Genomic DNA, 15,329 nt, shown 5'->3' with positions numbered 1-15,329 from the left:
TGTGGCAGGTGTACCCCCGATGAAGCAGACTGCAGCGTGTGCTCTGGGTGGGGCGGCAGTGTTTCTTTTTGGGTAGAGAACAGAGGCCTTCATCTGGGCTCAACACCCAGGTTCCCGTTTACCAAGTGTGTAACCTGAGATTAGGTTAGCAGGCTGCTGTGGGAGACAGGATGGGAAATAAATTAAAGACTCCCATGTCTTAGTCCCCTACACCTGTGAATATGTTGCTCCATGTGACAAGGAACTTTGGAGTTTTAATTAAGGGCCGCACATTTTTGATTATGGATGAAGGAGCAGATGGAGAGATTATCCCGAATTATTTGAGTGGGTCCCCTATAATCGTGAGTGTCCACATACAGCAAAGAGCAAGGCAGGGATAGAGCCACCACAGGGGAAGCCGAGGTAAGAGGGGTGCAGCCCCCGTTCCCAGGAAGGGGCATATTCTCTAAAGACTGGGGGAGGCACAGAACCTGCATCACCTGGAGCCCCTGGGAGGAGCCAGCCTGATTTCAGACTTGTAATCACTGCAGCAGAAACAGCTGCATGGCTTTCAGGCCCTGACTTTGTGGTTATTGGGTGCAGTAGCAGTAGAAAGCCAGAACGATACCTTAATACCCTCCTTGCAGGGCTGTTTAAGGGTTAACTGAAGACGGCTATGTAGAGATTACATACAGAGCCCGATACATAGAAAGTGTGCAAGCCACTAGCAGTTGATAAAGCTTTACTTTTTTGTTTTTTCTTTTTAAAAAATTTATTGAAAATAGAAATTCAATGTTGTAAAAAAGAGAGGGAAAAAAAGAGCTCTAAAGGATACAACAGCAAGTGTGTTTAGGGGTGTTAAATAGCTGACCATATTAATGTTTTTGGTTGGATCATTGAACACAACTGTTTGCAGTCTCACTGTTTGAATGTCCACTTTGTATGCTTTGATACTGTGATTTGAGCAACTATCTCTAAGATGATAATATGTAATCTATTAACTGGTGATTTCTTACTTTTTTTTTTTTGTAGTTCTGTATTACTTGTACCCTTACACCGCTTTGTTTTGTTTTGTGGTTTTTTTTCTTTTTCCTTTTAAATAAAATTTTAAAAAAAGAAAATAGAAATTCAAAGTCTTTACTTCTAGGGCCACCAATAGATCACCCATGGATGCACCAGGCAGATGCAAAATGCACAGCTTGCCCACTAAATGCATTGCATTCCCCCCATTCCTGAAGCTTGTCCATGGGCACCCTCCAGAAGCCATATGGAAGCATATAGAGTACATGTGTAGGAGATTTGCTCAAAGGGAAGTCATAGTGTTATGTCCCTTGTCACAATGACCTTCGATTCCTGTTGGAGTGCTGTAAACAGAGGAGCCGTTCTTCAGGGCACCTGCTCTGAGCACACCCCCAGAAACCTTTACTTCTACCCCTCCTGACATAATATAAAACTCAACTGCAGGCCAGCATGGTGGTGCATGCCTGTAATAAGCTGCAGTTTCTGGAAGGCTGAAGCAGGAGGATTGTGTGTCCGAGTCCAGCGTGGGAAAATAAGTGAAACCCTGTCTCAAAATTTAAAAAAATTTTTAAAAGATGGTGATGTAGCAAAGGCCCTGGGTTCAATTTCAGTACACAAATCAAAAGCAACACAAACCAGGCTCCAGATTTTCTCTCTCATCTCTAGTTCATACTCAATAGTTTTTGATAGTGAGAAAATACAGGTGGGAGGCTGAGGCAGGAGAATCACAAATTTGAGGCCAGCCCGAGCAATTTAGTGACATCCTGTCTCAAAGAAAAGAAAGACTATTAAACGTTGTCATTGTCTTTCTGTACATAATCGTGTCCCAGGTTCATCAGAGGGTGATAGTGAGTGCCACTTTGCCACCTCTCAGGGCAAATGAAAGTAGCAATAGTAGCAGTAATACGAAGTCATGTGTAAAGACATAAATAATTCATTATAACAATAGCTTATAATAAAGAGCTTTCACAGCTTTAAAAGTACTTTTTAAATTTTTCCTTTGAAATGGGAGCTTGCTAGGTTGTCCAGGAACATACACAGGATCTTTTGAGTCTCGAAAGGCATCTCCCTCTCCCTGTGCTGTGAGGCACTGCAGGCTGGCCGACTGCTCCGCCCGGGTGCAAGTCTAAATGGTCCAGCAGGACACACGTCTCAGGGGCCAGAGTCTCGTGTTACACCCATGAGGTTGGTCTTTGGGGCCACTCTGTATTCATGATCTGGAGAGTGATTTGCAAAGTAGTCCCAGCAAAGTGTCACAGTGCTGGCCAGTGGCGGGTATGCACTTAGGCAGATGAGCCTGGCCACAGTGTGTGCAGCCCTGGAGGTGCTGGGAGGTCAAATGCCAGATCCTAGCCATGCCTCAGGCCTCTACCAAGGGCATGGAATCGCTTCTAAGGAGTTTGTGTTAAGTGTTTTGAAGGTCATTATGTTTTATGTAAAACCCCGTACTCTGTATAATAGCTGTAAACCCTTCCTGTAATTATACTTGTTCTTCTATTTTGTTTTGAGTTGCAATAGTATAAAAAGAAAACAGATTGTATTTCTCTTTGAAGTTCTTTTGTATAAACATAGTATTTTCTCTTCTCTTTCCAAGCTGGGTAGCCTGAATTCCTTTGTTTCCGGGAATTTTTCTTTACGCGGTATAAATGCATCCCCACCTCCTGGGCAGCTCCACCCTCTCATTATTTGCCAGTTCTCTGCTTTTTCCCTGGGATGTGCATAGCTGGTGAAATAGGCACATTTAGTGTTCCCCTCACTCTTTATGTGAGGTTACATATTCTTTCCCTAAAATGTAGATCTGGAGAAAGCCTACTTGTGCATTCACCTGTTTATGATTTAAGTGTTATTGTTACGGTCCCACAAATGTTTCTTGTATGTTGAAATCTTCATTTATTTAAAAATTATTTTGAAACTTATGACTCACTATTTTAAAATTGTTTTTATTTTATTTTTAAAAACCAGTCAGATTTACCATCTTCTCACCATCTACTTACATACTGGTCATTCATTAATATAAACCACAAGCCAGGTGTGGTGGTGCACTCCTGTAATCCCAGCACTCGAGAGGCTGAAGCAGGAGGATCGTGGCAAGTCTGAAGCCAGCTTGTGCTACACAGTGAGCCCAAGTCCTGTTTGAACTGCATAGCGAGACCCAGTCTCAAAAAGACCAAACTAAGAGGTCAGATTTATTAATATAAACCATCCATGTTACTCAACTTTCCTCACTGTGAAACGAACCTGAAAAAATCAGTTTAAGGAGGAAAGGTTTATAAACAAGCAGGAAGTTTTAGTCCATGGTCAGTCGGCCCCATCGTTTCTGGGCCTGTAGCAAGGCAGAACATCATAGTAGGGAGCCAGTAGTAGCGCAAAGCACAGCTTCTAGGGAGCAAAGAAAAATAGGAAAGGGGGCCACAGTCCCAGCAGTTCCTTTTGAGGGCATGCCCCCAGACCTTCCTTCCACCAGACCCCGCCTCCTGAGGGCCCCCACCTCTGGACAGACTGTAGACCAAACATTTAGCATATGGGCCTTTAGTGGACACTTCAGACGCAAAACTTATGCCATCTGATTTCTGCGCATTTTGATGAAGTTGATGATTAAAATAGTAGAACTAGACAAATGGCTTAATATTAGACACACACACACACACACACACACACATATATGAGCCACTCTCGGTCATGATACACTGTTAGGGAAACATGTCACAAGCGTGCTATATGCTTACACATTCCATGACAGATATCTCTCAACATATTACTATCCCTCAGATTGGGGTACAGTTTAAAATCAACTAGGATGGGGGTGAGGGAACGGGTGAGTGAAGAGGTGAGAGAAGGGGAGAGTGAAGGGGAGGAAAAAACGTAAAATCAACTACAACGAATGCATAACAAGGCTGGGATGGTGGCACATACCTGTAATCCCAGCACTTGGCAGGCTGAAGGAGGAAGATCATCACATGTTCAAGCCAGCCTGGGTGCTGCCGTGCATTCAAGGACCCTGTCTCAAAAAACAAACAAAAAGCATAATAAAATAAAGCACAATTAAATTAACAGCGCTTAAGTTTCTTGGCAGCCTCATTAAAATAATGCTGCATCTTCTTTGTTTGTTCTTATTGCTTTTGAGATAAGGCTTTGCTACATATAGTCCATGCCAGATTTGAGTTTGCTATATAGCCAGGATTGGCCTGCAACTCATAATCTTCCTGCCTCAGTCTCCTGAATGCTGGGATGCAGGTCTTTTTAAAAAAAAATTTTATTTAAAGAAAGACTGAACAAAACAGAACATAGGTAGAAATAATACATACATTCAGAGAAAAAAACAAACTAAGAAATCACTAGTTGATGCTTATATATTGTCATTTTACAAAAAGTTGTTCAAGATACAAAAATGGAACATGTAAAGTGGGGATTCAAACAGCGAGACTGCAAACAGTTCTGTTCAACTGTCCAATAAAAACTTAGTAAGATGGTTGTCAATCCTATACACTTAAACATACATGCAGTTATCCATATCTTCAATTATGTTAAGATTAAATAAACCCAAGCAGGCTAATATCATTCTGAACAAAGAATAATACTATTGCTGGGTTTCACATTATGACACTCCAGGATCAGCACTGGGTATTTCAGTGTCTCTTTTTCTTCAGAGTATCTGTTCATTTCATCATGTGTCATAAGATCAGTTCTCATAAACTGTTTATAGATTCTACACATGCATGAGTCTTAACATGTATTTCTATCCTTTCTATATTAGAGGGAGAAGCAAAACAAAGCAAGGCAAAACAAAACATATTCCTATAAACACATGAAATGAAATAAACATATAAGACTGTTGTACAAAGAGTTCTACCCTGGTTCCTGTGTTGTCTCTTGTTATCCCCAATAGAATTGGCTGTATCATCAGACATAGCATAATTTAATATATCAGTACATAACAGTATTAATAAAAACACGACTTTGTATATAGTGTAGAACTTCAAAAACTGGCAATTATCAAAATGTGTATCATGGAGTCTTGTCATCTTCAGTGTAGTTGCCTATACTCTCAGACTTGATACTATCAATCATATCAGTTTTGAATAAAATCTTCTCTGCCTCATTTCTGTTATGCTCTTTTTTTTGCCATCAGTTGTCTGCTTATCTTCTTCATTCTGTTTTCTAATCCATTCATTGAGGCCTCTCTGCCACTGTTCCTGGAATCCTAGTACTTTTCTCTCTCTCTAGCATGCCCTGTAGTATTCTCTGTAGAGTTGGATTGGTGGTCGCAAATTTCCCAAGTTCCTCTTTGTCTTGGAAGAATCTTGTTTCTCCATTAATTTCTAGAGACAGTTTATCAGGGTACATTAATCTGGGATGGAGGTTATTTTCTTTCAGGGCTTGGAATATTTTGCTCCAGTCTCTTCTTGACTTGATGGTTTGTGTCGAGAAGTCTGCCGTGATTCTGATGGGCCTTCCTCTGTAGGTGATCTGTTTCTTGTCTCTAACAGCTTTTAATATTCTGTTCTTATATTGAATTTCTGGGATCTTGATTATTATATGCCTGGATGTAGTTCTGTTTTGGTTGTAGGTAGTTGGAGTTTTATATGCCTCATATATCAGAATATCATTTCCTTTTCCTATGTTTGGGAAGTTTTCCTTAATTATTTCTGTGAATAACCCTTGTAGTTCCATTGTTTGTATCCCAACTTCTTCATTCACATTCTTTATTCTCAAGTTATAGATCCTTTTGTCATCTTCTAGCCTTTGTATTGTTACTGCTTGTTTCCATATTACCTTTAAAAAGTTTTCCCTTTCATACTCACACATTGCAAAATTGTCCTCCAGTTTGGATAATCTATCCTCAGTTTCTTTCAAGCTGATTTGCCATCTTTCCATAGAGTTTTTAATTTCCTGGTGATGTATTTGAATCTGCTTCATGTATTCTATATTTTTTTATACTCTTCACCAAATGGTTCTCTCTTTTGTTTGAGTTCCTCCCTTCTTCCATCTGTATCTGCTTAGTATCTCTTTTATTAATCTTCTTACATCTTGTTTTATTTGGCTAAATATTTCACTTTTGAACTCATCTATGAGGTCCTGAATATATCTCTTTATGTCCACTGGTGCTGTGTCTGATATTGCATGTTTTCTGTTCTCATTCTCCTTTGTATTTAGCTGTCCTGGGTCAGTGTTCTCAGGGTTTGGGCCTGGGAACTTTTTGTTGTTGTTTCCTCTTCCCATCTTTTTTGCTTCTTCCAGGAGTCCCCAGTTTCTTTCTTTGTTGGTTACAATTCTTCTGAAGTGCGCTGGCTAGCTGACTCTTCTGCTAACACACTGCTGTGTGTTAGTGAGTTGCAGACAAGGACAGGATATGCTGGCCCCTCCCCTCTGGATCAGTCAAGCTGCTGTGGCCTGCACTACTGTATTACTTTGCACCTCCTCCCCTCTGCACCAGCCAAACCTCTGAGGCTCCACTCCACTGGGCCAGTGTGGTTAGTGTGCACCACCGCTGCATGGACTTGACCTCAGATAACCTATTGGGTCTCAGCCAGGTCACGTGACCCAGGCCTAGCTCACTTCACCAATCCTGTTTGGGAAGGGAACAATTAACTGAAGTCACTGCTGCCACTTGTACTTGCCAGTCCTGCCTGGTCCCAAAATGTCATCTGCGGAGTCCCCCTATTTATGGAATGGCTCCACTCCTGTCACTCACCACAGGTCGATGTAGGCACCCTGCCAACTCAGCTCTCTGTTTGGCTCGCTGACCCCCGAACTCAATGTAACTGCACCTCCAGTGAGTCCAAGCAGCGGGACCTCAGACGGCTCTGCAAGTTACGGGGGGACCTCGGCCAGTCGTGGCAGGACCTCAGATAGTCAGCAAGTCACCTTAATTTTTTCTTGGGACGAGAGAATTCATCTTCTGTTTGGGGCTCCCCACTCTGTATTATGTTGAATTCTAAGTTGACTATCTCAGGGAGCTTCTGTAGCCAGCTGTTATCTATCTGCCATCTTTCTGGAAGCTCTGGGATGCAGGTCTTAAAGGTCCACCACATCTAGCTAATGCTACATCTAAGATTTGGTAGCATTTTAGATGCAGTTAGACACAGTGTATGCCAAGATTACTGAATATATTTTGCAGATTCTTTTATTTAATCCTCTAGGAAATCCCATAATATAGGCATAGCTATTCTTCACATTTCTCAAAAGAAGAAAATAGATTCAAGAACCTGCCCTGTCATGTATCATACTTACACCATACATTGTGGCAGGAGATAACATCCAGCTCTCTGGGGAAGCCTTCACATTTTATTAGTCATTGCTAATGTGTAATCAGAGTATTGATGTGTTTTGTCTTTTTAAATTTTTTTTTATTATGCTGCTGCATAGTTCAGGCTGGCCTTGAACCCATGATGATCCTCCTGCCTTAGCCTCCTGAGTGCTGAGATTATAAGCGTGTACCACCACGCCTGGCAATTTGCCTTTTTAAAAGAGTAGCCTGAGTCTCAGTGTCTGCCAAATACAAAAGGTGGGCTGCATATTCTTGTGGGTGGCACTGGAATGAAGAGATCTGAACTCAGGACATTGTATCTTTTATAAGGAAGAGAAGCCCACCTAACTTTTGCTTGGGGAGGAGACAGCATCTCACAGGGCCGTCAGCAGCCTGCCCTGTTCTTGGGAGGGTACACTCGTTCAGTTCTCCAATCGTTCCTGTACAACTGCCAGTGAAGCCAGTCAGTGGCCCTGCTCCCGGGATGTGCAGAAACTCGAGACCCACTGGGAAATGTCCTGAGCGTGTTCCAGTCTGTTGGTCCCAGGATTAAAACAACTCACAGACACTGGGGCTAAATCTGTTTCATTCGTCTCCTGTGACATTAATTTGGCCACATTAATAGGATGACAAGTACAGTGAGAGAAGGCCCACCTGCAGTACCTACCACAACTGTGGGTGTGCTGGGGCCCAGTGCAGGGCCCAGCTCGCTGAACAAGTCGCCCCAGCACCTGAGTCTGGTGTAGAAGCCAGACGGATCCCCTTCAGTAGCACTGCCTGGGCTCTTGACATACCTGTAGCGGTAAACCAGAGGTGGCAGCTGCACTCTGCCAGGTGCAGGGAGGACTTGAGGGCAGCTCCATCATCTGAGACAGCCCCGGGTGACGTGAAGGTGCCTCGCAAAGCCAAGGTGGTGGTGCCACAGATGGCTTCACAGAAAATGAGAGGTGAATTTTGAATTGCCTGTTTCACTGGGTTAACTGAATCATAAGGAAAACTGTGCCCAGGTTACCTAGTAACAAGAAGTCTGTTCACCCTCTGGAAAACATCTTAAAATAACTGAGTCTCATTTGGGAGAGATTTCTGCGACTGTCTGCAGGCTGCCCATTCTTTTGGTGGTGGTCCCTTAAATACTTGCTGGTGTCTAGTGGTCAGCCCTAAGGCTCAAGTCGGTGTGTTTTGGGAGACATCTTGGTTCCTCTCTGTCTCTGTCTCTGTCTCTGTCTCTATCTCTATCTCTGTCTCTCTCTCTCTCTCTCTCTCTCTCTCTCTCTCTCTTATTTTATACACTCTTGGAGCACAAAAAGAGCATCCTGCTCTGTCTGGAGCAAAGGGGAGATTTGCTTGCAGCCTCCTAAGATAAGCATCCCCATTACAAGCACAGTGTGGCTGATAATCGCCGGTGTCCCCAAGTGGGACCAGCATCAGTCAGGGAGTGCAGGGTGACTATAGACAGTGCGACCTCCCAAATGGCTGGTGAGCCTTAAGGTCCCCGATTCAGTTCAAATAATTTTCTGTGAGGCTACCTAAGGGCAGTCAGTCCAGTCAGTCCTGCGTGTCTCTACAGCCATCTGTCTGTCCCATGGCATGACTGAGTGATGACTGCAGAAACAGGACTAGAGAAGACACCCAGAGGGCTTCGCAGGGCTTTGCCAGGGAGGCACAGGAGTGGCCCAACCTCGTGGCTTCCAGAGGATCCCTGCGTAGCCTGAAGTGGGGGGTGGTTGAGCAGTCTGGTGGGGGCAGGACAGGGAAATTCAAGGCACTTGTGAGAATCTCAGAGAGGTAGGAGAAAGGGTCCAGGCATGGCTTTAAAGACAGACCCTTCCCACTCCCCGTGCTGTAAACACCTAAAGGTGATTCCTCCACTGCCAGACACCAGCGCGGTCCCATTCCAGTAGCTGGAATTTCGCTTGTCTCATCAGCCTCTTCCTTCAGCCAGACCTTTTGTCTAGAAGGGTCCTGAGCAAGAGAGATAAGTATTGTTTTATAAAACTTAGGGAGGCCCATGTGTCCCCTAATTTCCCCCACTTGTCTGATGTAGAGTAAAAGAGACATTTTCACGTTATCCTTGTGATCGGGGGTGACAGTGTCAATCCAGAGAAAAACCAGGTGGCTGGACCTTGATTCTGCACCCACCCACAGTACTGGGCATAAAACCCAGGGAACCTCAACCACCGAGCCACATCTTTTGCCATTTTTCATTTATTTTATTGCGCAGGTGGGACTCAAACTTGTTATTCTTCCGCTTCAGCCTCCCAAGTGGTAGAATTACCCTGATTTACTTTAAGGCCCCAGACTTCCTTTTGTCTAGGCTGTGGTGCAGAGTATAAAAACCAAGCCAGTGTGTGGCCGTTGTATGAGGAAAGATAGACGCAGCCTGTCCAACAGTGATCACAATGCTGAAATTTAAAATAGGTCTAAACATAGCAGTGTGCGGTAGCTCATGCCTGTAATAACAGCATTTGAGAAGCCTGAGGCAGGAGGATTGCTGTGAGTTTCAGGCCAGCCTGGGGCTGAAGAGATCCTGTCTCAAAAAAACAGAAAGAATCAAAACAATAAAAACAAGGAGTGGGAGGTTTATTAGGGAAATGGGTTTATTTTATTAAATTTGTCAAATTACTCGTTACCTTTGACTGAGTACTTTTTAGTGAAACCATTATTGAATCCAAACCTTGTTTGGTGTCTTCTGCATACCAATAAAATTGGACCTAAGAAAGTTCATTTCCCTTTGTTTACTAAGATTCCCCCAAATGAATAATCTTACTCAAGTCAGATCTTTCCCCAGACTGAACTCTGACAGCTCAGGGGAAGTTATATATTTAGAAAGAAGTCCCAGGAGCCTGATATGCTTATAATCCCAGCACTCAGGAGGCTGAGGCAGGAGAATCACCTCAAGTTCAAGGCCATACTAGGCTATATAGCAGAACCCTGCCTCAAACAACAACATCACAAGAATTACAATTATACTGAAAATATCAAGAGGCAGTTTTTCCTGGAGGAGGGGAGGATTTACATATAGATGAGCCCATGATAACCTGCAATGAACTGTCAGAAGTGATGTCTGTGCATGTGTGTCAGGTCCCAGTCTGACACTGGTCCACCAGACCTTGACAATCTGTGCCTTGCAGAAAAGCAGGTTTTTCTTTCCTTCAAAGCCAACTCCCAGGACACTGCTCCCCCCAAAAAAACAACATCAAAAGAAGACAGAAGAATTTGACTCAGTTTTATTGGTGATGCACAACCAAGTGTGTCTGCACACCAAGTGGTTTGGTAAATTCATTAGCGACTTAAAAAATAGGCCAGTAACAAAGGACTCAAAAGGTTTTACAAGAAGAAAGATGGAAAGGGCTTCCGTAAGTTGCTGACCAGCTGACCTCTTCTGTTTATGAGTTTGTTAGAGGTGAAAGGAAAGATCTACGGAGGAGGAGCTTCGGGCTGAGGAAGTGTTCAGAGGTCACAGCTAAAAAAGCAGCAAAGGGCGCCAGAAAATTTCCAAAAGAAGAAAAATTTCACAAACAAGATTTTTCAAGCAAACCACAGTGTTTTACATCTCTGCTTTATTCACTTACGAAACGTTTTGAAAAACTGACACCATCACATAAATGAGCATGACGTTTAAAATGTAGGCTAAAAGGACCTACAATGCCAATTTTGCCCCATTTTTTCTCCTTTTATGGCCTTAGTCACTTAGAGTGACTCAAATTGAAAGATAGAAAAGGAAAAAGTATGAAAAGAAATGGCCTGGTCCAGAAGGGTGCCAAGCAGCTGAGAACCAATGAGCAACTGGAATACCAAGCAATAAGGAGCCACCAACTCAGTGCCAAGAGGGCAGATTTGAGGCCTGATGCTGGCCCCACTGTGTCATTGCCACCCCACCCAAGGGGCTTCCCTGGTGCTGAGCCAGGCGATACTGGGACCTGCAGCCAAGGCAGTATGGACCATGCATTTGACAGCTCCTAGGAAAGTTGTGGAAACAGCAAAGACCACCCCAGTGAAAACCAGCAGGCGTTGCATCCGGAGCCTGCTGCACTAGGGAGTGGGCCGCTACCTTTTGTGCTTGGCAGTGTCTCAAAGGCAGAGAGGGATCTGGGGAGATTCATAGTGCAGGAAACAGAGAGGGAAGAAGGCTTTTGTTTTGGGTTCACTGGCGCTGCGTTGTGGGGAAGTTGGAGAAGGCAGCAGGCAGCAGGCCTCTGGTGGGACTGGGCTGTGGCTTTCTTGGGCTGACACAGAGCAGGGAGCTGACAGGGAATCAGCAAGTCCTTGCTGTTCTGGGCTGATGGCAACAGAGTCTGTAGTTTGGCCTCCTGATTGGTAGCTGTAGGGCTGGCCATTGTCCATTCAATTTTCAGCAGTCATCCGATATCTCTTAAACTATATTGTACAGACAGGGGTCCCCTCCCCTACCAGGAGAACGTCTCCTGCTGAAACATTAGCGAAGTCAATTTAGCCTGGCTGTGGCTGCCTGTATCACAAACTGGGAGGACTCATTCCTCCAGCCTAATTCACTTCAGGCAGCAAATGGAGCCTGGATTCTGATTGCCCCTTCATGAATAATTGCAGCCCTGCTTCCTAGTTCTCTTTGGGATTCAACTGCTTGCCCAGGAAAGTGAACACAGTGGTAAAGGCATTTGCCCAAAGACAAAAGACCAAACCAGAGGTCCACTTGCTGCCGTTTCCAGCCCCAAGACTCAACACAGTCTGATGAGTCCTTTAGTCATTGGTCTACCCCTGGGATGAGCTCCAGGCTACTGGGTTAAATGGGAAAGGCTCATTTGTGGTTGCTTCTTTTTCCTGATTCAGCAGTGACAGCGCTGTGACTCAGCTGTTCCCACTCAGCTGTGTAGTGAACAGCGCTCTGTCCTGGCTCTGGCCCGGGGCTTTAGGGAGTTAAAGTTCAGACATTTAAGAGGCAAGAGAGTGTCAGGAATTTCCTTCTATCTTTGCATCTCAGTGTCCTCATTTACAAGATGTCACACTGTCACTCCAAGGTTGCGGAGAGCATCAGCATATGACTGTATCCACACTGATCTTTGGCTTCATTGTAATTCTGGTATTTAATATAATGAAGTGGAACTAGAGACAATGATTCAACTTTTAAAAGTGCAGGATAAAAGATCTTGCAGAAAATGCTGAAGACCACAGGAATGGTTTTCCACATAGTTCATCTATAAGCCAACAAGTAGGATTCTATATGGACCTTGGTTAACTGGGAGACCTCAGATGGTTTATTGGGAGGGATGGCAGAGAGTATTTCTTTCCTTTGTCAGGAGGGGCGCTGTAAAGGCAATCTTACACCTGCATCTCCATAGTGGCTTTGGAAGCCTCCTCTTCCTTGGTGCTTTCCCTGAGAGGAGGGATGCGTGAGGCCTGTGGAGAGCCTCTTTAATGAGCAATTTTATTTTGCTACCTGGGTGGAGGAGGGGTACTTGTCTTATTGTGTGTTTTGGACCTACGACAAAGCCCATAAAGCAGTTTAGGGCTTTTCTTTTTTAAGGCTTGAAAAAGAAGCTGGGCTTCAAATATACCATGAGTGAAGCCGCCTTTGACCAGCTTGGGTTATATACTGGGTTTAACACCAATCTGAACTACATCCTGAGACCCTATGCTAGCAAAGAAGAAAGGCAGAGTGAGGCCATCTATTCATCCTTTCAGTTGGGACTGAGCAGAGTGAGCAGCTGATGGCGCTCAGCAAAGTTCCTCCTCTATCACAGAAAGCCACCTTGCCTAAGATCCTTTCCTATGGGCTGCCCGCCCTCTAGGATGGGTTGATGCCAGAGGAGACAGGCAGGGCCTCTTCAGTTTGGGACAACTTCAAAGGGACTTCATGGAGGAAGGGTGTGAGGCCTTCACTGTGACCAACCCACAGCTCACTCTTTCTCTCAAGACCTTGGTGCTTCTCTTCCCCACAGGCGCGGCCCCCAGAGCACATCCCTGTTAGGTCCACTTCATATCCACGTCCACCTCACAGGTCGTCTCCCAGGGAGTCTGCCTAACCACGGCCACAGTGTGTTGCCTGAAGGAGCCACGTGGCTGTAGCTCTCTCAGCACCCTGCTGGAATCTCTTTTTTTGAGACAGGGTCTCTCCCCCCCCCTTTAGTCCAGACCAGCCTCAAACTCATTATACAGCCCCAGCTGACTTGGACTCACACTCCTTTTGCCTCCTGAGTGCTGGGATTACAAGTGTGTGCCATCATGTTTGGCACATATTCATTTTGAATGACAAACAAAGTAAGAGAAAAACTTCAAAGTTCACACCACAGGCTGCCTTCAGAAAACACGGATTGTTACGAGATTGTACCACAAGTAGCATCTTCCTCAAACGTGTTCAACAATATTTTTTTTTCTTTTTTCTTTTTTATCTGTACCAGGGATTGAACTCATGACCGCCTGCTTGCAAAGCAGTTGCTTATGCTGCTGAGCTAAATCCCCAGCCATGCAACAATATTTTTTGTCCTTCCCAAATAGTCAACTAGTAGTTACAAGTTAGTTAAATAGAAGTGGATAAAGGGAACATCTGGGTGACTCTTTTTTACTTATGGTAGAACAAGCATAAGTTTTGCCATTTTAACTAGTTAGATGTGCAGGTTAGCGGTGTGGAGAACGTGCATGAGGTCTTCAGTAGCGCCTGGAGCCCTCTCCAGAGCGTCATCTTCTCAGCTGAGTCACGGCTCTTGCTGGGCAATGCGGGTCATTCTTGATGGTGCATAATTGAGTTCTTGCTCTGCATTCTAAAAATCTGTGTTTGAAAAAGGAAAAAGGACAGAAATCCCAGGTGATTGCAGAACTTGGCTCTGGGCAAAGCAGTGACTGCTAAAAGTAAAAACGGTTCTTGAAAAGGTCCCAGGCAGCCAGGTGATGATGAATTAGTACGTTCAAGACTGGAGTTCTGGGGCCCTTGTGCAATGGAGTTAACATAGATACCATACTCACTGATTCCTTCGACGATGTACAGTAGCTGCTTAAAAAACTGGTTTTCTTTTGTAATTGTCTTAAAGAAAATATCAAAAACAAACTAGAGTAATAGAAATAATTTGATCCTGTTATCAAGAAGTAACTATTATTATTTCATCAGTACTCTAAAACAATGTGTAATGACTAGATCAGTATAACTGGCATATGTGTCATCCCAAATATCTATCATTTCCATATCTTTTATTGGAAACATCCATAATCCTCTTTCCTAGCTATTAGAAATATGTAATTAATTTTTGTCAACCAAGGCCACTCTACTGTGCTGTAGAACATGAGATAGTATTTCTCTTCTCCGTCTGTACTGTGGTACCCATTAACCAACCTCTCTCCATCTCCACCACCCATCCTGGTCTCAGGTAACCTCTACTCTGCGGTATTAGCTTTCCTGATGCTGAGCCCCCACACCTGACCACCCACCACACCAAGGAGGTGAAGTTTGCTAAGCTCCCAGTTGTAGGTAACTCCGTTATAGGCCTGGTTGGCTCCGTGTTAGAAACCTCAGGCAGAAGGGTGTGGCAGAGTGCAGCTGCCCAGTTCCTGGCAGTCAGGAAGCAGAGCAGGGAGCAGAGCCAGAGAGGAAGGGCCAGGCACCACACGAGGCAGCAAAGGCCATGCCTCCAGAAGCCATCCAGACATGCCCAGGACAGGACTTCCAAGCAGTACTAATCCACTGAAGGTGCAGCATGGTCAGGTCTATTCTTTACCACATATGAGTGAGAACATGTGGCATGTGTCTCTCTGTGCCTGTGTAACTTATTTCATCTAGTATCCTCAACTTTCATCCATTTTGCTGCTATAAATGACAAGGTTTCTTTTTTCTTCCTTTTTCTTTTTTTGGTAGCAGGGATGGAATTCATGACCTCACGCTTGCCAGGCAGGCGCTGTGCCACTGAGCTAAATCTCCAGCCCTCACTTTTGGTCTTTTTGATAATAACCATTCTAACTGGGGTGTGCTATATATCATTGTGGCTTTGATTTGCATTTCCCTGATTGGTGATGTAGAATATTGATTCATACTCTTATTGATCATTTGTATATTTTCTTTTGAGAAATATCTATTTGGATCATTTGCACCTTCCAGAAGCTGATTATTTACTTACTTAGT

At 44.2% G+C, this 15,329-nt stretch overlaps 1 non-coding gene across 1 annotated transcript; it reads right to left on the bottom strand.

Moving 5' to 3' along the window:
* Window positions 1-1,265: 1,265 nt before the first annotated feature.
* On the bottom strand, window positions 1,266-1,392 carry LOC111754680 (small nucleolar RNA SNORA11). The gene has a single exon (XR_002789358.1). It is a non-coding gene; the product is annotated as a small nucleolar RNA SNORA11 (small nucleolar RNA).
* Window positions 1,393-15,329: the final 13,937 nt, after the last annotated feature.

The sequence above is a fragment of the Cavia porcellus genome, unplaced genomic scaffold, assembly GCF_034190915.1.
Source record: "Cavia porcellus strain 051 isolate PalLab524CR breed Dunkin Hartley unplaced genomic scaffold, mCavPor4.1 scaffold_10, whole genome shotgun sequence".
Taxonomy (NCBI): Eukaryota; Metazoa; Chordata; class Mammalia; order Rodentia; family Caviidae; genus Cavia; species Cavia porcellus.
This window is presented reverse-complemented; position numbering and strand designations above follow the sequence as displayed.